Below are 24,832 nucleotides of genomic sequence, written 5' to 3'. Positions count from 1 at the left end.
TGGAAATGAACTGTTAGGGCCAATCCCGAAGGACTGCTTTGACAGTGACAGTGACGACAATACAACACCAGACAGGATTTTTACCCGGCATGGGGGGAACTTCCTGGTGTACACTTCTTGCCCTTATGGTAAGGAAGATGTGACTTGTGACTTCAGGAGGGATGAGGTGATTTTCCAAGTCCATGAGGGCTGCCTTTCCCACCTGAAGCCTCCAGTCCAAATCAGCACTCTGACCAGGGACTTCTCCACCCAGCTGGAGGAGGCCGCTGAGATAGCCAAACCAGAAGTCTTTCCAGGCTTCAGGCAGATGGTGGAAGAGAGAGTCAACCTAGCTGATGCCTGTGTGACTCTGGAACAAAAGCAAAAGTTGAAACAAGTTTTCTTGGATTTCCAAGATCTCTTTGCGGTAGACTCATATGACTGTGGCCGCACCTACATCCACACAACAACAATCCCCACGGACCCTGGCATGACTCCTGTGTTTGTGAAGCAATATCGCTTGCCTCTCGCATCAATGGAGTCCCTTACTGAAATAATTAAGAACCTTGAGTCCCGGGGAATAATCCGTCCAGTCCACAGCACCTTCAATAATCCGGTGCTGGGAATATTGAAGCCAAACGGCCAGTGGAGACTCTGCGCCGACCTCAGGGAGCTCAACAAACGGGTCCATACTTCCCGATGGCCTCTGCCCTACATTGACCAAGGGCTGGCCCAGGTTCAGGGGTCACAGGTATTCACTGCAATAGACCTGACCAATGGGTACTGGACCGTGCCTGTCAGTAGGGAGGACCAATACAAACTGGCTTTTACCTTTGGGGCCAGCAGTACACATGGACCCGGACTCCCTTCGGATACCTCAACTCCGGCAATGAATTCAACATTTTCCTACACAAGGCCATGCCCGATCTGGGTGCGAGGGGTAACCTGGCTTATGTAGATGATGTCCTCATCAAAAGTTCATCTGTGGAGGAACATATAGCGGAGATCCGTTATGTTCTGACACAGTTGAGGGCCGCCGGAGCAAAACTTTCCTTTCAGAAAGCACAGTGGTGTAGAACCCGTGTTAATTTCTTGGGGCATGAGATTACTCCTCAGGGTCTCTGTCCCCAGGAAAAGAAAGTGGAAGCACTTCAGAAACTGAAAGACCCCACAACTCTGCGAGAACTAAGGAGCCTCCTTGGACTGACTAATTACAGCAGAAAGTTCATTGAGGGCTACGCAGAGATCACCAGACCCCTGATTCATCTCCTGAAGGGGGGGGTCAAGTGGGAATGGGGTCTAGAACAAGCCGAGGCAGTAAAACAACTCAAAAGAAGCCTCTCACAAGCGCCTTGCCTAGCTTACCCTGTCAGAAACAAGGAGTTCTTCCTGGAGACGGGGTTCTCTAATACGTGCTTTACGGCAGTATTATACCAAAAGCATGACAAGGTCAATAAAGTAATCTCCTATGCGAGCAAAACTTTATCCTCTGTGGAGGAAAAATTCAACGATTGTGAGAAGGCACTCCTGGCAACGGTGTGGGCATTGAAGAATTACCGCCCGTTTATCCAGGGGGAACACATCATAGTGGAGACTCCACACCAGCCTCTGCAATATCTCCAAAGTGACAGAATCCGGGCCGGAAATGTGAGTAATTCCCGAATTACTTCCTGGATTCTGTCAATGCAAGGCTTTCCTGTGGAGGTCAGATATGGCCAAAACAAGAAGAGTCCCCTCGCGCAAGGTCTGGCTGACTTGCATGATTGTGCCAGAGAAAACTGTCTCGAGGACGAAAGTCTAAAAATCAAGGACAACACGGAGGCATACCTTAATTCCCCACACAAAGTCTTTGAAGAAGACAAGTGTGAGGGAATGCCCACTGTGTATGTGGATGGATGCTCTTACCATGTTGACAACAACGGGGAGAAAGAACTGGTGGCCGGCGTAGGGAATGCATGGGTGAATGAGTCCCCAGAACCCTCCGCTGGATACAAAATTGGTCCCCGAAGTAGTCAGGTGGCAGAATTGATGGCTGTGCATCAGGCCATCCTCACTGCTGTCCAGCATCAACTCAGCGAACTGGTCATAATCACAGATTCGGATTATGTACGGAACGGGTTCGTGGAGCACCTGGTTAATTGGAAAACCAGAGGCATGTTATGTGCTAACAACAAACCCTTGAAACATGGGAAGTTGATCCAAAACATTGATGATCTGGTCACCTCGAATGAGATGACCATCTATTGGAAACAGATCAAGGGTCATTCCAAAGTAGAGGGACCAGACAAAACTGGAAATGACTTAGCTGATCAGCTGGCCAAAACCGGAGCCATCCAAGGGGATCTAATTGAGATTGAGTCCCTGTTGGGGGAAATCCAGGTCACTGCTATCACTAGGTCCCAGACAAATGCTCACAACGACCTTTCAATTGCACAATGGAGCAAGGAGACCCCTGATGCTGATTTGATTACCGCTCAGAAGGGGGATCCAATAATTGGTAAATTTTACCAGCACCTTGAGGACCCTGAGAACTTTCCCCTGACGGATACCGATTACACTGGGAAAGAGGACCTAAGAGTGTTGATGAAATGTCCAAAAATGTTCCGGATCCAAGACGGTTTGTTGGTAAGGAAATCCAAAGCTGGCCACGATCAGTGGGTGGTTCCTACCTCATTCCGAAGCCTGATGTTAAGTCACGCCCATGATGCGGCCACCGCCGGTCATAGGGGGTTTCACACAACATTGGAAATCTTAAGAGAGGTTGCATACTGGCCACACATGGGGCAGGACCTCGACCAATACTTGAAGGGGTGTCTTGTGTGTGCACAATTTCAGCCATCATCCCTCACGCACCGTGCGCCTCTCCAAAAGAGGGGGATGACACTGCCATGGTCAGATTTACAAATCGACTTTGTAGGCCCTGTGATTCGCTCTGCTAGGGGGAATAAGTACATGTTGACTGTGACATGCTTGTTTACCAAGTGGGTGGAATGTCTCCCAGCCCCAAATTGCAAGGCAGAAACTGCAGCTGCCTTGATGATTAACCACATCTTTTCCCGTTTTGGTCTACCTCAAAGGATTGAGTCAGACAGAGGTAGCCACTTCACCAGTGAAGTAATGACAAAGATGTGGGAGATACTGGGGGTCAAGAGAAAGCTGCATATTGCTTATAGACCAGCTTCTTCTGGGGCAGTAGAGAGATATAACCGGACAATTGTGAGCATCTTAAAAAAGTTTGTGGCAGATTCTGGGCCAAGTTGGGATATCCGATTACCTCTGGTCCTAATGGCCATCAGATCTACCCCTTCATCTGCAACCAAAATGTCACCATTTGAGTTGATGACTGGGCGCAAGATGGTGCTTCCGCAGCATTTGCTCTACAGGACCCAAGAGCAGACACTGATAAATGCCTCCACTACTCATGAGTATGTGGAGAATTTAAGGAAACACCTCCAACATGCTTTTGCTTACGCTCAGCGGAATCTAGAAAGATCAGCTGATAGCATGAAGACCCACTATGACCTGAAAACTTCCAGGAAGGAATATAAGGTGGGAGACCGGGTCTATCTATACAACTTCCAAAGAAACCAGGCAAAACAGCGGAAATTTTTGCCTACGTGGAAGGGACCCTTTGAGATCATCGACAAAATCTCCCCTGTGGCCTACAAAATCCACATCCCCAAAGGTCCTTTGGCAGCGGGGGAAGACAAGTGGGTCCACATAAACCAGTTGAAATGTTGCCATCCCAGGCACACTCTGCAACAACTGGAGGAATCCTCTGGAATCCTAGCGGGTACTGTCTCAGACTAATTCAGTTCCAATCATAAAACATACCACATCTAGTCTCTAAAATATTGTGATTTGCATGAAACTGTCTCTTAGTTATACTGTTTTTCTTTTCAAAATAAGAATGTAATGTTTCGTTATAATGAAATGCATATGCTGCCCCACTATCTCAACAGTGGTGGAAAAATGTCTATGAATAGGTATTGCCGCTCTTCCTTTGTCGTCCTAGGAGAAAGAAAACATGGAGAATGACCAAGGAGGACGATCCGGAGACCGGGAGCAGAGACGCAACGGGCCCGGGGTACCGCCCAATATTCCCATCAGGACCGGCGAGGAGAACCGATCGATCCGACCGGATGGAGAAAAGATGCTGAACTGTGCCATCTATTGGAAGAAGATGAAGAAACATCCCAGGTCTTGCGAGTCCCATCAGTGAAACCGAATGGCCATCGCAAGAGGGGGGCTTGTGGGATGTATTTACCCATGCATCCGAGCCCTACCTCAAAACTGTGCAGTACAGACATGGAAAACATCATGATGGCCAGAGCTTCCCAGAAAATGCACAGGGAAATGCATGAAGAATAGGCTGCCACTCATTTTTGCCGATGTTATGGGCACAGAAGGACACTGCCTAAAACCACCATTGGACTACCCACACAGTAGTCTGAAACCATTGGGAATGGCAATGCTGATTGCCAAAAGCAAACCCATAACTGTGGAGAATTCATTTTCTTAAATCCCAAAAAGGGGTGCAGTACCAGTACTCACCACTATCCAAAAGCCGGCGTTTTAAAACCACCAGATTTTACTTTTTTGTATAAAACTAAATAAATGAACCCAAGGCAAGCCAAAGAAAGACTTACTGAGAGGTGGATCCAATGTAAAGTTATATTCTGAAGTGACTTGAAGGTTTATAACAAGACTGGCTGAGCTGTGGATTTCAGCAGTTTAAGTAAATGTGGACTGAAAGACACTAAAAAAATCTAAGTGTTTAAATTGACTGAGTGACCTACTTTTGAGTGTCACATAGGTTGCAATTGTTTAAATGTCATAGTTTTAAATTTAGAATCAGCATTATAGCTGCATATGTGGAATTGTTAGTTTATTTGAATGCAGAGAAACTGGGGAACAAAAAGTGACATTTTATCTGAAACTTGGCTTAAGGAACTGAATTCTGCCAGGCAACTACCCCCATCAGGAGTGACCCTTGAGTCACAGCTGTGTTCCCAGGCCTAGCTGCCCTTTTGCTGCTCACACCAAAAGGGATATGACACTTCCCTGATTGAATTACCTGGGCTCTGCAGGAAATTGAACAAAGCCCTGTCTTGACTCAGGCAAATGTTTTATGGCGGGAGTCGTAAATGGAGATTTCTCCTGGAAGCACAGGGGAGGGGCACTGCCTGTGAGAGCAAGCTGGCTTGGCAGAACTGGAAAAACCAGAAATTCAACCTTGTGCTGGAGGAAAACCACAACCCTTTGGGGCCAGAACTTAACTCTAAAAAGATGAATAACTCATAGAGCGGACATGTGAAAATTGTATAAATGACACCATAATTCTTGTGATTTTTCTGCCCACATTTTAAGACGTGCTAGGACCCGGTGGTATGTTCAGGGGGGTTTTGGCGGAAAAGAGGATATTACTCAAAATGTGTGCATGTGAAAAATCTGACACTTCATCAACTAATGTCCATACTCCTTGCGCACATGTGTGTAAATTTGGGGTAATGTCCGAAATTGCGAAACCAGTTAAAAAGTGAAATATGTGCCATTTTTGAATGCAAGCCCCCAGGAAGAGCAGATTTGGACAGGGTATACCTCCTGTGATATGTGAAGGGTGCATGTAATTTTAAACAAATGTGTACCTGTGCAAATATGTTTTTTTGAGCAAATATAGATTGTGTTTAAAGTTGACAGGGGTGGGTTCTCTGTATCATAAACAGACCTCATCATGATGACACTTCATTTCATTCCCCCAATCAAGTGGAAGCGGATGAAGTGGCGAATGACAAGTGGAGAGGGGCTGGCTAGTGATGCTGCTCACACACACCCATTTTGAAAACACATAAAAGCAGACAGACAGGACAGATAGGGACCTTCAAATCCATTTGCAGCTGGAAGCTCTGCCGGGAAAATCCATACTTTACCTCCATCAACCTTCAGAGACCCAGACCAGACCAGCAGAGTAGAGCTGACCTGTTAGCAGAACCAGAGAGAGCTGACCCAGATCACTGTGAAGTGCAGAGACCAGAGTCCAGTCCTAAACCTGACCAGATCCGTGGCAAGGCATATTTCTAAATATATTGTGAGTACTCAGCAAATCTCAGAACACATCTCTTAGTTAAAATCATATAATTCAATCCATTTTTAATCTAAGTAGAACTGCAGCTTAGCAATTGTGTTATTCTGCCATCATTTTTAAAGCTGAAAAAGTGTTGCATTTAAAATTTGCAAAACCAAAAACGACCTTCACAAAATCGCTCATATCTCCGCGACCGTTTGTCTTAGAGTAACTTTCATCTGGAAGCTGAGATCCTAGGCTTTCTTAGGACCCCAAAACGATAGTGATAGTCCTTGTAGTTCCTCTGTAATCGCGCTCGGTGCATCCGCGAATTTTGCCGCGATTTGCAAATTTCTTCACGTGTAAAAAATCTGCTGCTGCTTGCCTTCCATTTGCCAGAAATTCGTTTGCCTCATAAAAACTATCCCTGCATCACTGCTAGAGTGAGCATGAGCTAATATTAACTAGATACCACTCACCCTGAATCTCTAGAGGGAATTAAAAGCATTTTAGCATACTTTTCACTGAATTGCCATCACATTCAAAGCACTTTTGCCTGTGTTTTCCAAACTCCTATCTGTTTTCTTGAAGCGTGCTGGGGGGGAATTGAACTGAATCACATTTGATTGCATTTCTGAGAACTGTGTGTTTTCCTTCCATTTCCTTGCCTTGCATCAAGGGGGGGAGGGGATTGCCAGAGAAAAGTGATTACATTGTTTTGTTGAAATCATATTGAGTATTTTCTACACTGCATTTCATTCATTCAACCTTGCATTTCCTTGAACTCTATAAAGCATTCTCTACCACATTATACTTCTGTACCTATTTACCAGTGTGCTACCTTATCCATTTCATCTCAACTCCTTAGTGATTATAAAGAAGTGTGCTAGTGCCAGATTCTCCGTTGTTAATCTTTATCATATCAGATTAAGTGTGATATTCAATTATTAATTTATTATAAAGTGTGATATATATATCTATATTGTTTAAAGTCTCAAATAAACCTTTTAACTTGCAAAACAGAACTACTTCTTGGCTCAGTGGGGTCAGGAGGATTCCAAGAGAGGGGTGTTATATAGGGGTAGTCACCCAGAAGGCATGAACTGGACATAAAGATATATCAATAAGGGTTTTCATTCAGTATTATAGACTAGGCGTTGACTTAGCTGTAGTGTTGAATTGAATCCTCTTACAACACCCTCCGTCCCTGCTCCTGCAGTTCCACTTTCTTCTCTATTTCCTTCCTCCGCTCTCTATCCTCATGTTCGAGCCTTGCTTCCTCGTCCCTCCATTGTTGCTCCTCCTCCTCCACCTGCACTGCACTTCCACAGCGCACATGTCCCAGCTCCAAGATATCTATTGCCTTTGTTGCCCCTTCGACCGCTCCCGTGTCATCCCCCTTAATTTTAGAAGTATCTGTACTGCTAGCCATTCCTCTGTCCCTATTCCCGTGAACTGTTTTTGCGCTGCCTGCCCTATACCTCGCTGTTGTTCATCTTTGGCGTATGGTGGTGGTTTATACATAGGGTTTGAATACCCCTCTGCCGCTTTTAGTTATCTTAATGGGTATATGCCCAGCTCCTCATCTGCATCATCGGCTTCGTCGGATATTACACTAGGTGGTGCTGGAGGCAGGGCGGAAGGGTTTGATCCCTCCTTCTTTAACTCCTGCTGGCTCATCATCCATGCCCTGTTCTCCTGGAACATACGCCAAAGTTCAAATATGGACATGGAGTTTGCAAATGTTTTTCCCTTATAGGTGCTCTGTAAGTGTGTCTGTAGTGATTGCAGCACATCCTTGGAGAAACTGCTGTTCGGTGGCCATGGTCTTGCTATTTTGCCTTCCGTCCCTTTTGGACAACTAGATACAGTATTTTACTATTTTGTCCGTGTAAGAGGGCAGGGTCTTGCACATGTGTTCTATGGGTGTTACTCCCACAGCACCGTTGTACATAGGATACATTATAACATTTTCCCTTTTACCTGACCTCTAGTCGAGGGTTTCGAAAATCTCCTGTCAAATGGATAAAATTGTAATGCAGTGGTTATATGTTCAATTGCTATGAGCCCTAGCGGCTCTGCACCTTACACAGTGTATTGCGCGTACAGCCCCTCCTTCGCCAGTGCTGTTGTTCTCCAGCACACCACCTCAATTTTGCGCATGCGCCTTCGCGCAGTGCCACTGGTTCACCTCACTGCCAATCCAATTTCCGCAATGCTAGCTCCTCACCATCACAAATCACTGTCCTATGCACCGACCTATGGGTGACGTCACCAAGCTAAGAGTTCGTACAGGTAGGCAAATAATTTGTGTAGACACATAACAACAACCAGTTTCTTCAAACCCGCACAACCCCACAATATTCCCACAAACCCTTACACCTGTCTTCCTGCCTCTCCAGGGCAGAGCATACTCTTTATTCTTCATGAATAACTGCATCCGTTGCATCACCTAACGTGTGAAACACCTCTCTCCAGGAGACGTAACCAGCTAAAACACCTTCAACAATCTAGGATAGATCCAGTTTACAGGGATACCGACATCTATGCTTCAAGTTAAAACGCCTAATTCAGAGCACTACATAATATACATACTTCTATAGTCCAAACCTATCAAGTCGATAGTCCAGGCTATCCACCAGAACCTTTTGCCTCTAAGACCGAATGTTCCCTAGACATAGAAGAGGGACTTGTACCACTGCACACGTGCAACCAGTATTTCACTGAACATCATGAACACTGTTCACTACTATACTACACTACATATATACACTACAGTTAACACCCCCCACCTCCCGCACACGTGACACCCACCCTCACCTTTCATTGCTATTTGTGTAGAATACTAATTACGTTATGCGTTCATTGACGCTGCTCGGCCGCTGGCTCCCCATCAAGCGCTTGTCTCGCCCTTCTTGTCTGCTTGGAGCGCAGGCGGAATAGTTTTTGAAGGCGTCTTCCGACGACTTATCTCCAGGTTTGCTCTGGCTGGTTGTCTTGCAATCCCACGAGGGTCCTGCAGCCTTCCAGTTGCAATGGCTAAGGAGGCAGCTTCTGGCTGGTCTGACATCACAAACAATCTCATCAGTGCCTACAACTTGTTTGGGTGAACTCCCATGCAGGCAGATCCTTTTGCTAGGAGTCCACAGGTGCAGAACTCATGGAAGGCCTAACTCCTTCCCAGCCCAACACAACGTAAGGTCCAGACAAGTAGCAAGGTATGACTGGGGTGTATTACAGCCAACAAACCACAGGGATCACATGCACAGCGATGATTCCAGGCACCTCTCAGTGAATTCTGGCTCGTTTTGGTTTTGGTAACGAGTTGTGTCACATCTTACGTCACATTCCGGGCTTTTCTCCAAAAACCTAACTCCACTCTGGATAGGTTGTGGAGTGGTAGTTCCCCTATAGGAGCTCATATAGAGTTTAGTTCAGTGGACCATGCCACGTCAGGTGTCAGGATTGGACTATCACCGAAAATTGTTACTAACTAATTGTTACAGTGCGCGGACCCCGTGATTGGCCAGTGATCCCAGCTACCCACCCCTAGGTCCATGGATTTTGATTGGTTGAAACGTGGGCCACCAAGCCGGGGACAAACTCTGTTCCCAACCCGCAATGCACCTGTTCATGGTGAATGTGCAACTATGTGTCCGTGAGGTGCAACTATGTGTCAGCATCATAACAGTGTGTGAACCATTATTGCCATGAGCATGCTTGGTTCCCAGCGCAGAATGGTAGCTTGAGTGTAAAACATGTGTTGCAACCCCTGTCTGGTCCGTGAGATGGTTGGCTCTTCCCAGTCACCAAATATTGGCTCCTCATCAGTTCGGCCAGATCACATGCTTGGAAACCACGTTTGTGAGATCAGGAGCTCTGAATTATTCTGTATTTTACAGGGAATGGGCTCCTTTGCTGCTCGTGTTACTTCACTTTCGGGTGAGGAATGTCACTTGCCACAGTATGACCTTGGCAGTGGCTTAGTTCCTGCCGTGGTGGTTCTGCTTGCACAGCATTCTGTGTGGCTTCAGGTTTTCCTAAAACAGCTACAGCCTACTACGATTTCCTAAGCCATAGTCTGGCTTCTACTGTATGCACCTTCCATAGTATCCATAGATTGGTATGTTATGGCTGTCAGGTCCCTCGAGTGCTCCTGCCATTCCATAGGGTTATTTGCATATAAGCATCTGAAAGCATTTATACATGCCCTTCTTGCTTCTTGCGTTCCTGAATTGCTGCAACAAGCTAATGGCAAAAATAATAAACGTGCAGCCAGTATGTATATGTCACTGTCCTCTAACTCATGGAGCTGTACGCATGTGTTCTTCATGTAGTTGGGTGTGTGAGTGTCCTGAATGTGTGGATGGCACGTGTTCTTTATGTCTGACGTAGCTATGTTGTTGTGGTGTCTCTATCGATTTAAGGCATGGCTTCTCTGCATCTTAGTCGATTCTGTCCATGTAGCTGTCTCCAGCTCCTTCTTGTGCGACTCTGTCCGGCCTGGGGAGTGTGGGCACGACGTCTGGGTTGTGGGGCCTGGTGAGAGGGTATCTCTTGTGGTAGTTGTCCATTGGGGAAGCAGTGGGAATTGGTGTGAGCTTGTATGATCAGAGTCAATATTGTCTTTGGTGTTTCTTCTGGTTGGAGGGTCTTCCGGGACGGGAGGCGTATTCTGACCTTCCCACTTCAAGAGGTCATACTCCTCCCCAAGATTTTTGCTGGTCAGGGGAAGCATGCTACTGGCTGGTAGTTTTTAAATTCCCCAGGATAGAAATTAGGCTTTTTCAGGAGAAGTGACACCTTACCCTTTTATAGTGCTGAAGTTACCACCCCACTTGACAAAGACTTATTGATAAATTGTGTCACAAAAGGGGCAATATGTAGTGCTAAATGATTTGCCACCATAGCAGGGATGGGGAAGAGTAGGTCATTGGTCAGTTTTAAATTCTTCAAAAGACCAACTATGTACTGTTCAGTGACCACTGAAAAGGAGAAAGGTTCTCCTTTAAAGTTAGTCTTAGGGGGGTTTGATAATCCCAACTTCGCCCTGTACCAACGGTGTACTGCCCGTGACAATGCTTTTTGGGATCTGCTTGATCTTTTCAAAGAAAAATGCATTAAGCCCATTTGCCTGTTCCAATGAAGCTTCCATGGTTGACAATATACGTTGTGGTTGCACAAACTTGCTGATAAAAGAAAACATTTCTCTAGGTTCATTTATAGAGCCCTCTTTTTTTCTCAAAAAGTCAGACTTTGCTTCAAATAATGCACTTCTTTACTCTTTGGATACCTCCTTCACTCTTTCTGCATTAAAAGTGGATCTTTATTTCCTCCACATATTTTTGATGCCTCTCAAGAACTTATGCAAATGGAGTGAACCAGTTTTTTTTTTGTACTTTATGTGTTCCCCTGTCTCAATGGGGATACTTTAGAGCAAATGTTACCCAGAATCATTGTACCCGATGCAAAGAACTCTTTGCAGTCTTGTGTATCATCCATCGAATCCAAGGCATTTTTTACTTCTAGGCCAATGATTTTGTCTAAGTCCTTTGGTCTACAGAATCACATCTGTGTGGTATTTGCAGTGGAAACCAGTTTTTTGTTGGATTATCCAAAGGCGTACAACGCTGCTACATGGTACAACCAGGAGATAGGTAAGGTGTTCAAAACATTGGTACATATTCCTCTAGATAAAAATATGTCAAGGCAGTGACTCCCTACATGGGAGTTGGATACTTCTAATGGTGTTAAATCACAATTGCTTGTCAGCTCCCAGAGTGCTATGGTATCTGAAACTGAAAGGTCGTCCATCCATACATTAAAAACTCCAAGGCACAACAGTTCACTGTGCTTTGTGCCTGATGTAATCAGGAACTGGTCCAAATTTTTCAGAAGGCTTTGGCTGAGCCTGGGGGCTGATAAAAGGTAACTCAAGTTGTAGTTGAAATACCTAACCTCAGACCTGAAGCTGAACTGCATGAAACTATGTAGGTCTTCGGATCCCACCAAGTTGTGAAATCTCACCAGTTCTATTGGGAAGGAATGTGCATTCAAAAGCCCAGTTGTTACCAGTCATGCCCACATTCTCCTCCTGCTCTCTACACTTCATACTCCTCTCCTTCTGTCTTCTCCATCCACCTTGTTTATCCCAACTACTCTTTTTTTCCCCTCTGATGTCTCACACACCTTCTACTCCTACCTCCACCCATTGGTGTGTATTCTTCCTCTTCTGTCCGATTCTCTAGTACTAGTACTATGCTCCTCTACACTACTACTCCCTACTCCACACTACAACTCCCTCCTTGTCTCCTTACGTCCCCATGCTGGTCTGTTGGTCCTCCACTGACCAGCACCAAAATAACCCACACTTCCTGCTGGCTCCTCTTATAGCCCACCTTCTTATTGCTAGTCTTCCTTGACCAATCTGAGTCTCCTATCCCCACTTGAGAAGGTTGAACTTGAGCAAATAATACCAAAACTCTTTAAGCCACACAACCTTTTTGTCACAGATTTGCCATGAAACAAATGCAATGCGTACCCCCCCACCCCTGCGCCCCTGATATGGGAAATATTCAGGTTTTTGTTGTTGGGTTTCCCACATAAGTTAAGTTTGTTTGGAGCATCCTTTGTGGTCAGTCTGTATAAGCAGGCGGCGCTGGTGCATGGGGTGACCACTTTCTCCCGCGTTTCAATCTCTCCTGTTTCAGTTGTTCAGCATTGACTTGTATGGTTTGAGTCTGGGTTCTTGGACTTCCGACTGGTAGTGGTTGCATTGATTCTGGGTCTCTGTTCCTCAGCAGGTTTCTTCATGTTTTATCAGGCAATTCTTGAGGGCTGCAAGGAAAAGAGAAAAACTGGCAAGCTCATGGACAAGGAGTCATGGGGGTTCATTCTGAGGTTGGAGGTAAGGGAAAAACGATGCCAGTAAAGGATTACCGGCATCGCTTACCGCTACGGGCTAATCTGACCGACCAGACCGCTATTTACAGCATTGTACTTTACGGTGCCGTAAAAAGCGGTCAGGGCGCGCGCGCGCGACACACCATGCCGACATTAGCGGCATGCCATAAACCGGAGATGATCACAAGTGATGCGGACATGCAAATAAAGGCCTCCTGAAGGCCGAAAAAGTGCTTACCACATGGTGCAAATACCGGCATCGCCGACCAGGCGTTAAGAACCCTGAGCAGTGGTTCCGAGTGCCGCAGGTGCACACAATCAGCACAGGTGGAGGCAATGGTGTCAGGGCCAGTACAAAAGGAGCACACCCACACACCACACCACCTCCCACACCAAGATGATACCAATAATAGTAGCATTACTGGAGCTGGAGGCCCTGCTTGCAATGCTTCATCAACACCAACAACAACAGCCGCCACCACAGAGGAGACGCAGCAGGAGAAGGAGGGTGAGACAGGCTCAGCATGCCCCACCAGCGCAGCCACCGTTACCATGCTGGCAGCCCCCAATCCCTCGCACCCCTTCAACCTAACACCTGAGCACATCCACACCCTGTACCGGCTTGACCGGGACACCATCACCACCATAGTGGACCTGATACACAACGACATAGTGAGCCTCATAGAAATATGCACCGCCATCCCCCCTCTATTGAAGGTAGTGTCTGTGCTCCACTTCCTTGCCACAGGCACCTACCAGCACACAGTGGGGCACATGCATGGCATATCACAACCCTTATTTTCCTGGTTACTGAACCAAGTGCTGGATGCCCTCCCCAAGCACATAAGGGACTACATATCCCTACCACGGACTCCCCAGGAGATATTCGCTACAAAAGTTGCCTTCCATGCACTGGCAGGCATGCCGAATTGTGTAGGTGCCCTCGACTGCACCCACATGGAGTTGGTCGTCCCGCATGCCATGGAGGTGGTGTTTTGCAACCGCAAGCAATACCACTCCATCAATGTGCAGATGGTATGCGATGCCAGCAAGATCATCACACATTGCTGTGCCTGATATCCAGGATTAACTCATGACTCTTTGGTACTGCGGAACTCCACGCTACCATGCTACATGGAGCGACATGCTGGATGACCTGCCTGGCTGCTTGGTGAGTTGCCTGACTGGGCCATGGCAGTGCATTTGGGTTGTGAGGTGGGTGGCTGCATACTCCACCTGGGTGGGAATGGGGGGGATGCATATTCCACCTGGGTGGAAATGGGGGGAATGCATACTCCACCTGGGTGGGAATGTCGAGGTCAGTGCACGATGTGCACATCACCGAACACTGTGCCCCAAACCAACTGAAATGGTACATGACAACCAAATCCCATAGTGATGAAGTAAGGCCGACACCCATTACTACATGACTAACAGGTAACCAGCCCACATCCCACAACACATGCACAACTCATTACCGGCCCTCACACACCATAAGGTCATCCAGCACTCTGCACTGCATATGCGCTGTGTTGCTGACTGCCGCATTTCACCACACAGGAGAGTTATCACTGACCGTGCATTGAACTGAGTCGACCTGGGATACCACAGTGTGTCACTGGTTCGGCACACCCATAGGAGTGCTGCATGTCACCATGGAACTGATCAGTGCAGAAAGCACAATATAGAACTGACTACAGCCAGAGCTCCCTACTACCAAATTCCACAGAACACTACTCATCACCCATTTTACACCAGCACTACTGTATGCATATACCATACACGTGCAACAAGATGTCAGTGCACACCATGACCCATCTTGAAGATGCAACCCACACCATTAGTCCATTGCACAGGGCACATAGCAGGGCCAGAAATGGGGTCAATGCATCCAGGGACATGTGCGTGTGGGCACAAATTACCTTCTTCCATGTGAGACTAGTACAGTTGTCCTACATGATTGTGTGATCACTTACCTTCATTCCACTCCCATGCAGGTGATTGTGGCTATCCCTTGAAGCCGTGGCTCATGACCCCTGTCTGAAACCCACAGACCACCCACAGACCAGACCCGCACATGTGTGGTGATAGAGAAGACCTTTTGCCTGTTGAAGGCAAGATTTCGCTGCCTCAGCCGGTCGGGTGGGGCTCTCCTCTACAGCCATGAGAAGGTGGCCAGGATCACCATGGCATGTGTAATGCTGCACAATATGTGAATCCGTCAGAACGTGCCCCTGCCCCCTGACATGGAACTGCTACCACCTGATGATGATGGAGGTGAGGAGGAAGATGTGGCAGGACATCATCACAGTGCCGATGCACAGGAGGGACATGCCGTGCGGCAATCTTTGATTGCATAATATTTCTGACACACAAGTCAGCAGAGGGTGACATAATGTTAGGACATAGGGCACTGGGTGTGGGGATACATGTACAATATGCACCGTGCAAGAATAAATGACACATGCGCAATGATGAATGTCCACTCTGGTAATTATTTTGATGAACAACTGGTGTATTGAAAGTGAAAATGTCAACATGAAAAACAAACCCTCCTTTACCCTCAACCCCCTCCCCATCCCCCACAACTCCCCAACACACCCTCACCTCCCTCCCCCACAACTCCCCAACTCCCCAACATACCCTCACCCCCTCCCTCTCCCACCACAACAACCCCACACTAGTCCCGTAGGGTGCACATAGCCCACATGTGGCTGGCAGTAAAGTCACTCTGCGCTCCCGGAGCCAGGGGGAGGCATGTCCTGGCGGCGCAGCGCACGGAGCAACCGACGGAGTGGGCTGGTCTGGGTGGAGTTGCTCATTGAAGGTGTGTCCTCATGCTGAGGCTGCTGGCCAGGATGAGCAGCCTCCAGAGCATCGGCTATGCAGCCGAGCACCTCGCAGAGGCGGTTGGTGCTTTCCGTTATGGACTGGCCCAGTGCCCTCAATTCAGCACGCCACTCCTCCCTGGCCTGCCGATTGTCCTGCACAAATTCTATTATCAGGGCTGTGAGCTGGTCAGCCCGCTGTGCATCGGCGGATGAAGCAGTGGCCCTGCTGGGGATCGGGCTGACATGTCCTGCCGGCGCTTCCTCAAGGGAACTGTACACAGGACTGCCATGTCCCTGTGACGGTCCTTGGCCAGACTGATCCAGTGTGTCGGTCTCACCCAAGTCACTGAAGGATACCTGGGGGTTTGAGTAGGCTTCAGGGGTGTGCACGACTTCCACTGTGTCATCCTCAGTCACTCCCCAGATGGCATTGGGGCTGTCCTCAACTTTGAGGGGGGCCGTGGCTGCCACCTCCCCAGCCACACTGGACTCCTCGGACCGTGGAGTTGGGCCGGTGGCTGCAGCCAGTGGAGAGATGGGTGGGGCTGGGGGTGGTGCACCCTCCACGGGCCTTGCTGGAGCTGGTGATGTACGTCCAGTTGTTGTCTTTGTCACTGGGAGATGGCGGGCCCTGCCTTGGCCCCTGGAAGTGCTGGGACGGTTGCTCTCCTGCTCCTCACTGTCATGCTCACTGCCTGTGGGGGTGGAAGAGAGGGACGGCATGAGTGATGTTTGAATAGCAAGCATTCATACATGGCTACGATAGCACATTCAGACAATTGTGGGTAATCGGCATTTGTGTAGGGAACGGCACGTCATTCCATACTTGGGTGGTCAATGCATGCATATGACGGTGTCACTCATGTTGGCCAGGTACTGTGCTGTCCTACATGCACACTGTTTACATCAACTACCCTGTGTGCCTCATGAAATAGGCACCTTTGTGTGGTATGTGTCATATACGTTACGGCCTCCTTGCACCTGGCACTGGCTTGGGTCTCACTTGCTTCAGCATGATTTACATGGGGGGTGGTGTGGCCGACCATGCTGTGACTCTTTGGCCAGACCTTAGCAGTGACTTTCATAACATTTGCGTTAGCAGAATTTACTTTGGACACTCACCTCCATCAGCGGATGACGTTGCACAACACTCAATTTCTCTGACCCTTCAATGGATTCGTCCCCTATCGTGGCCGCACATGTCTCCTCCCACGGCATGAGTTTTATTGGCGAAATTGGGCCTCCTCCGGTCTCCAAGGCCTGGTTTCTGTTCGCAGAGAGGATTCTCCGCACCCTCAGCCGCAGGTCATCCCACCTTTTGCGGCAATCCTTTATGGTGTGGGGAGTGTTGCCCACAGCGCTCACCTTCTGGCATACTAGTGCCCAGATTTTTTTTTTTTCAGCACCACTTCCCTCCGCATGTTGCTGCTAAAAACAGTCCCAGCATGCTTGTGGAGGGTATTTGCAGCTCATCTGGGCATAGCTGCTCCTTTCGGAGGCGGGCAGCTCCCTTCTTTGGTGCTTTGGGCTTTCCTGGGTGGTTGCAATTAGTTTCCGGTAGGTCATCAGTGTGCCAGGGGTCCTGTCTGGTGAGGATGGCAATGGATTGTGTTTTTAAAGATGGCCGCCATGCTCCTTCCCGTTCCTGTGCGATGACGCTATTTCCGGTTCCACAATTTAACGGTGACCGTAAATAACGGTGGCCGCTATTTACAGTGACTTCTAATGCCACGTTGATCTATGGCGGTAGTGTTGTCTACGGTGCGGTTCATGCCAGTAGGGGGGTTTTCGGGCCCTTTTGCGGCATGCCGCTACGTCCGTTACCGGCATGGTGCAAAGCTCGTTCCCGCGAACTCGTTATAGTGCCCTTTTAGCGGTCTATTGCCAGCATGGACAAGCTATTTGCGCCATGCCGCTAAGGGACGTTACTTACCTCCAAACTCGGAATGAGGGCCATGGTCTCAGTTACAGTACAGCCATATTGAAATCTGGCACTGTAGGTCATTTAGCCCTCTCTATCTCTTCTGTTGCAAGGCTGAGGGATGGTGATGCATCCCACCCTCCTCCCAAAAGGGACCTCTATCACTGTCTGACAAGGCCAGATTAAAGGCCTTGTCACATTACCTATAGCTACATTCAAGCCCAACTCAGAATTTACTGCTATTCATTTGCAGCCATCCATTCCCTTTTCCCTTTCTACTCATCCCCCTGCATTCTCGCTTTTGGGCTGCCCCTTTCCTTCATTGTCTTTACCTTCCTGTTTCTTCTATTCTTCATCATGCACCTTGATATCACTCCATTCCTCCCTGTGCTTACTATGCTCCTCCCCTATTTCGGAGTCGTCAGACAAAACTAGATCTAGTTTCTACCATCACTCACCCTTCAACCCAATTCAATTTCTACCATCACTCTCCCTTCAACCCAAAACCCTCCTTTTCCCTTCACCCGTGCCCCTTGAACCTGAAGCTCTCATTCTCCAAGGATCTCCAACCTCATTTATCCCCTCATCTAACACATAACAGATGACCCTCTGCCCCAACTCCTGTCACTGTTTATTTCCCTTGGTCTATGGAAAGCACAAATCTTAAGCAGCAAGTCTTCCTACACCATTGACCTCCTATTACCCTCAACTTTCCCTTCCTGCTATCACAGAAACCTGGATATACTCTCCTGATCCTGCTAAATCAATTACTTGCCACAACAACACTCTTATCTTCTCCCACTCTCCATGGCCTGTTGGTAAGAGCGGTGCATGTCTCCTTATCAATAAGGTCATCAGCATAATACTCCTGCCCCATCTGTCACCACCCCTTACTCTTTTGAATATGGCACTATTCAACACCTCCCAAATATATCTCCCACTGTTCTGGCTCTCTATAAATGCCCTGGTCATTTTAACTCCTTCTTCCCTAATCTGAACCTTAAACTTGAGTAACGTCCTACAGACATCCCTATTGTCATACTGGGGGACAATATGCTTCCCAAGCCATCCACAGCCAACTGCCTTGAACTTACCACCTCCTGTCTGGCTACTCCTTCTACTCTCTCCACTGCCTTCCCTTCCTACTGATTCTGGTAGGAATGTGCTTTACCTTGGCATTCTCTCTACTTCTCTCTCCTCCTCTGATCTATCTATTGACCCCTCTCACACTGATTACTTCTTTTTTCACTTTAACATGGCTTGCCTTCTACCCTCGCCTCCTCCTCCCCCTTTCAATGACCAATTGAAAATTCAAGAAGGACTCTCTTGACCCTTACCTTGATGGTGTGAGGACCTCTTTCCTGTCTCTCTCCCTTAGTCATGCATCTTTTATTGTCCTTGTGTTTTATGACTTTCACTATGCACTTATGTCTTCCTTTGACCACACTATCCCCCATGCACATTCCCACATTTGTGTCCATATCCTCAGCCATGGATCATCACTGAGATCCAGACGCTGAAAGCCCTGGAAGCAAACATGCATTGTGACCTATTATTCTGATACAAAACACCCCCTCCCCACCCTATTCCTTGCCTATACAAATTCCCTTCTGGTCTCACCTTTGCACTGGATTTGTTCAACTCCTGTCACTTCACAAACCTAGTCTCCCTTTGTAATCACTCCTGTAAACCTTCATATGCCTTCCAAGATTTGCTCACAGTCTCTACAACCTACCTTTACTCTACCACATCTACCTCCCAACAGCATGTTGGTTGGTTCTCCATGCACAATTGCTCCCTTTTAAATTCCTTCTCCTCTTCAACAAAATCCGCAAAGCTATCAGATCTACTCAAAACCTAGTTGCTCAACTAATATGACCAAACACACACCAGCTTGCCTTGCTTGTGACGCTTCTACCTGACTGTCTCTCTTATCTACCCAGTTGAAGCACCCAGGCAGCCAAGGGTTTTAGCGCTACAGAAATACTATACATAAATAAATAAATACAATGGTCTTGCTCCTCAGAACCTATCTGATTGTGTCTCTGTCTACTTTCTTCCTTTTCACTCAACCTCACTTTCCCATGACCTGTGCCCCTTTTACTTCCCCTCTTTCTCCTTACTCGCCCCACTCTATTGGAGCCCCTTGACCATCACAATCAAAGACAGTTAGACTGGATTCCTTTAAAGCTCAGTGTTTAGACTTCACTTACTTGCCAATGAGGGAACACCCGCTTCCCCCTTCCCATCCAACCTGCCTGACTCCACCGCATTCTCCAGCGCATATTATAATTGTATTTGTGTATAGAACTCTGCTTTAGTTTGAAGCGTTTTCCCCCCTAGGTCAATCCTAACTTTGTAAGCCACCTGTTTATTAGACATTTGTTTGTTTTGCTTTGTACTTGGTCTATATCCCACTTGATTCACAACCTCATAAAATGGTTCAACACTTGTTATCTTTCTTTGTGTTATTGTACAGGCACTCTTCTGTCGAATGCCTCTACCATCTGCAAATGTATTACTATAAGTCATTTCTGATCAAATCTGACATCCATGGTCTTGAAATAAATACATATATATAAATACAAATAATAATTGCTTGCATATCACTTTCCAAGTTATTACACGGCCAATTTAGTGGCCGTGTAGTTATGGTTAAGTTGCTGTTTCCATAGGAAGAGCACTTTTTGGGCGGCATATAACTCCGCTCCCCCTGGACGAATCCTAACCAAACTTTGCAAAAAAAGTATATGGGCCACTCTGAGTTTGGTGATGTTTGGTCCAGGGGGGGGAAAGTTATAGGGGGGTCCCAAAATGTCTTGTTTTCTCATAGACTGAATGGGGGAAAAAATTGGGCGCATGCCTACAGGCCAAACTGCTGGATGGATTTTCACCAAATTTGCGGCAGGGGCAGGGGCTTGGTCCCAAAAGCGTTCTTTTGTAAATTTGGTGACAATCCGTCCAGTAGTTTCCTTTAAAATGACCACAAAATAGGTCTCAAAACTTAGTGATATCTATGTCCGCTCCGCAGTCACACTTCCCTGTTCGCTCCGCGGATAAGAAATCGATTGGCTAATCCATAGCGTCATGTCCATGGACATGTGTCGCTTTCACTGATTGGTTAATGTTAATGTTAAAGGACATTTGTACCGTGCACTATCACCACCGGAGTGGTCCCCTGGTGCTTTGACGGCTCTGAAAGAAGAGGGGAGGTTGAGTTAGTGGGAGGAAGCAGGAAAAGTGCAAGAGAGCAGTGATGTGCTGTTGGTGGCCTCAGCCGGGTGGGTCCGTTGGCTGGGTGTGGGGTGTTTGACCCGGTAGTCGTCATGTACTGTTGTACAAGAATATGTGCGTTTTTGTTTTGTTGTTGCAATGTAGTGAAGTTTGTGCGGTTTGTTGTGCTGTAGGTTTTGGTTGTGTTTGGTTTGGAGTTTGAGAGGTGTATGCAGAAAGGGAAAATGTTAGTAGGGTTGGTTAGTTTGCGCCTCTATCCTGAATTGAGGCGCTTGGCTTGCGTAGTCTCCCCTGATGCGGCTCTGTCCTGATCTGGGTCCGACAGGCATATAAGGTTCCTTACTCCTCTGGCCCCCACCTCTAACATGCTCTCTCATAGCTCCCCTTATCCTCCATTCATACTCCTGTGGCCAGTGCACCTGCCAATGTCAACCTCTCTGGTAGTGTGGTGATTGCCAATATCTCGACAATTCCACACCACTGTGGTGCCTGGTGGTAACTAAGGGGCGGGTGAAAGTGTTGGTGGGATTGTCTGGGGTAGTTGACTCAGTCTCCGTGCGTGCTGCCTGTGTTCCAGTCTATCCGGTGTCACCCGTCCAGGTGCCGTGGGAGTTACCCTCTCGGGTCGGGGATGTCCGTGTATGGTTGTGGAACAGTGTGAAGTGCGTCAGATTTCTTTGCTGCCCCCGTCATCTTTTGTTCATGTTTTGGTGTACACGGACATCGCCGGTAACACATACAAAACAAGACACCAATGCACTTGTTATACTTATGAAATACTCTTTCCGAAGGTGAGCTTTAATTAGGTTGGGATGGAATGTGGCAGCGGAAACTCAAAAAGTGGTGTTTTATTGCCACCAAATTCATATGGTAAGGTGGAAGTTGGTGCTCAATGTACGGGGACCAATGCCTGCGTCTGTGTTACAATGTTTTCAGATTAATATTGAAGTCGGACTGGCATCCTACTTTTTGAAATCTGAGGGCGCCACCTAAGGTGTTTGATGGAAACAGTGGTTCTGAAGGGGTATGGGAGTTTCGGTTCTCATGATTGGATTCTCATATATTGTTGCAAAGTGAGAATGTATTTGCCTTCTGAGTGAAGGTCAGTTGATTTTTTTTTTTTTTTTGGTTGCGAGCTCAGTAGGCATCCAAGTCAATCCATAAGGGGCAATTGTTTTTTGACCTTGAGCGAAAGGGAAACTTCAAAAGCTATGCAAGGAATGAAAGCTTCGAAAAAAAATCCCATTTGATAAGGTTATGTTTTAAAAACGTTTGTAAGGAACATGAAATATCAGTTCACGAAGATTCTTTGGTGCGAACACATTGCTGTCTGACTTGGCCAAAACAATGGAGGATATCAACATTATGTATGTTTAATTTTGACGACTATACACTGATCTGCGTTTTAATTTTATATTACCAAAACACTAATTGTGACAATGTAACTGAAGTATTATCTTTTTGCGCAGTTGTAATTTTCCTCCAATAACAGAGAGTGCAGATTGTCCATGTTTGCAGGCTATGACTAGAGTCATCCTTGTTGACCGTTATTTCTTCTTCTTTGAAATGTTATGCTTGCCCACGTAGCTTTGTGTATCAGTTTGCACGTTCTTTTGGTCTTGTGTTAAATCAAGACATGTAATTTTTTCTTGCTTGTCCATTCATTTTGGCTTCATAACTGAATTACCATCTCACTGTGCAGTTGCCCTTTTTTTAAACCTTACGGCGAGTGCTGATTCTCGGCGTTTGTAGGCTGTCACTATATGTACCCATGGTCAACGCTAATATTTCCTTAAAATGTCATGTTTGTCCACTTTGAATTGTGTACTACTTTCCACAATATTTGTGTCTTTTTTGGAATTATTTCCTAAAGGTTGGGTATTGATTCATATTTTCTCTTACGTTTTCCGCCTAGCTACATCTTGCTGTACTGTGCGTGCCATGGTTTCCATATGCCGAGTGACGGCTTCTTTCAAGGTCAGATGCAACTGCTGGTGACCGGCTGCCTGTCCATTACAGTGTTGTGGGATGACCAGCTAGGCCCCCTTTGTCCCTACGCTCACCTAGCCATTAGGAGTAACATAACATAATTTATGGTGTTGTAGGGCAAAGGTCATGGCGCCGTCTTGTAAATACCTGTGCCAACAAAGCGGGTGCTTTACCAGAAACGCATAGTTTGTTTATGGGAAAATAACTACGTGTGTTTCACCATGAACATTTTTAATGACGCTCTTAGAACCATTGTTAGAATTTAATAGAAAATAGGATTGGTCCGATGGTCTCTGACAGGTGTTTGTTAAATAAAACTACTTTACAAATTCTAAAATGTTAACGTTTTCTTTTAAAATCCAGTGTATCATTTCAAAATGTAAGGTACCATGTTGTACGTCGCTGTATGTTTATTTACAGGTTCTGCGTCACGGCACGTACATTTTCTTTTGGGAGGCTGTCATGGAAAGCGAAGAGGGGCAATGTATGGAACAACCACCTTCCCTTTCTATGGTGGCCATCTTGAAAAAGGATTTTGTTTTGTAATCGCTCTTTGTTTATATACAGGTTGTTCGTCTCGACACGTACTTTTGCTTTTTGCTGGCTGCCATGGAAAGCGAAGAGGGGCCATCTATGGAACAACCGCCTTCACTTTCGATGGTGGCCATCCTTTACTGAGAAATATAAAGTACATGGAGTGTTTGCAATTTTTTTTTTAATATACTTACACTGTGAAAGGTGGTTCTTAACGCAACATTTACTTTGTTAACGGATGGCTTTCTTTTTTGGTAGGACATCTAATAAGGCCATTTGCGAACGAAAATGAGGAAAGAGGCATCAAACAGTGATATGGGGGGTAGGTGGACGGCGCAAAAATATTGTGCGTTTGTTATTTGTAATGTTGGGGCAGTGTTTGTCTTGCTCCTTCATTACAGCAGTGCTGCTGTTTCTTGGGGAGGAGGGATGGCCTTAGCTGATGTCATTTTCAGATAACTAGAACTTTTCCTAAAAGTATTTAATGTGTACTACATTGTTAATGGCTGACTACCAATACGTGTTGGCGCTGTGCAAGGCAAATGTTGCAGGTGGACGTTCCTACATCAATATAAAATCTGTTTCAACACTGTCCACGAGGCAAACATCTTACTGTTAAGTGTTTACGGATTCTGGGACACCAGCATATTGTCATGTGGTATTCTCCGCAAGGTGCGTAAATAAGTCAGAAGTTACTTTACATTATGGTTACGTGCCACTACTATAGACCGATGATCTTTAGCAAAACAACTTTGCAAAAGGGACGGTATGGTTAAGTTGCTCTACTGAAAACCTCTGAAATTCAGCAAAATAAACTTTGTTAAAGGGACATTATGGTTAAGTTGCCCTACTAAAAACCTGTAAAATTCACTAAAAAAAACTTTGTTAAGGGGACATTATGGTTAAGTTGCGCTACTAAAACCCTGTGAAATTCACTAAAAAAAACTTTATAAACATGACATTATGGTTCGAAGTAAAACAGACAACCCCCTGAAATTCACCAGTTATGGTAGGCTAAGCAACCATAACTGGCCACACCACTGTGCACTGCTAACACTAACACCCAGGACATCAAAGATGACATCACAAATGTCATTGATAACATCACTGATGACATAACATGTCTGGCTCACTCTTTTTTCCTTCACAATATATTTGGGGCAGTAACAGGCAGGAACTAAAAAGTCACTATACTATAGTAAAAAGTACTTTGGTGAAAGAACAGATTACAGTACATGTGTAGTTCCTTCTTTTTGTGTTCACTGACATATGCAAGCCAGTTGGCTTTCTTCACTGTCAGCCAGGAGTTTGAGAAGTTAAAAGTTCTATATTTGTAGTCCTTACCCTTCTCATTTGTTCTAACAATACTTTCCTTAA

The sequence above is a fragment of the Ambystoma mexicanum genome, chromosome 2q (genome assembly GCF_040938575.1).
Source record: "Ambystoma mexicanum isolate Mex_15411 chromosome 2q, UKY_AmexF1_1, whole genome shotgun sequence".
Taxonomy (NCBI): Eukaryota; Metazoa; Chordata; class Amphibia; order Caudata; family Ambystomatidae; genus Ambystoma; species Ambystoma mexicanum.
Note: the sequence above shows the minus strand (reverse complement) of the source record.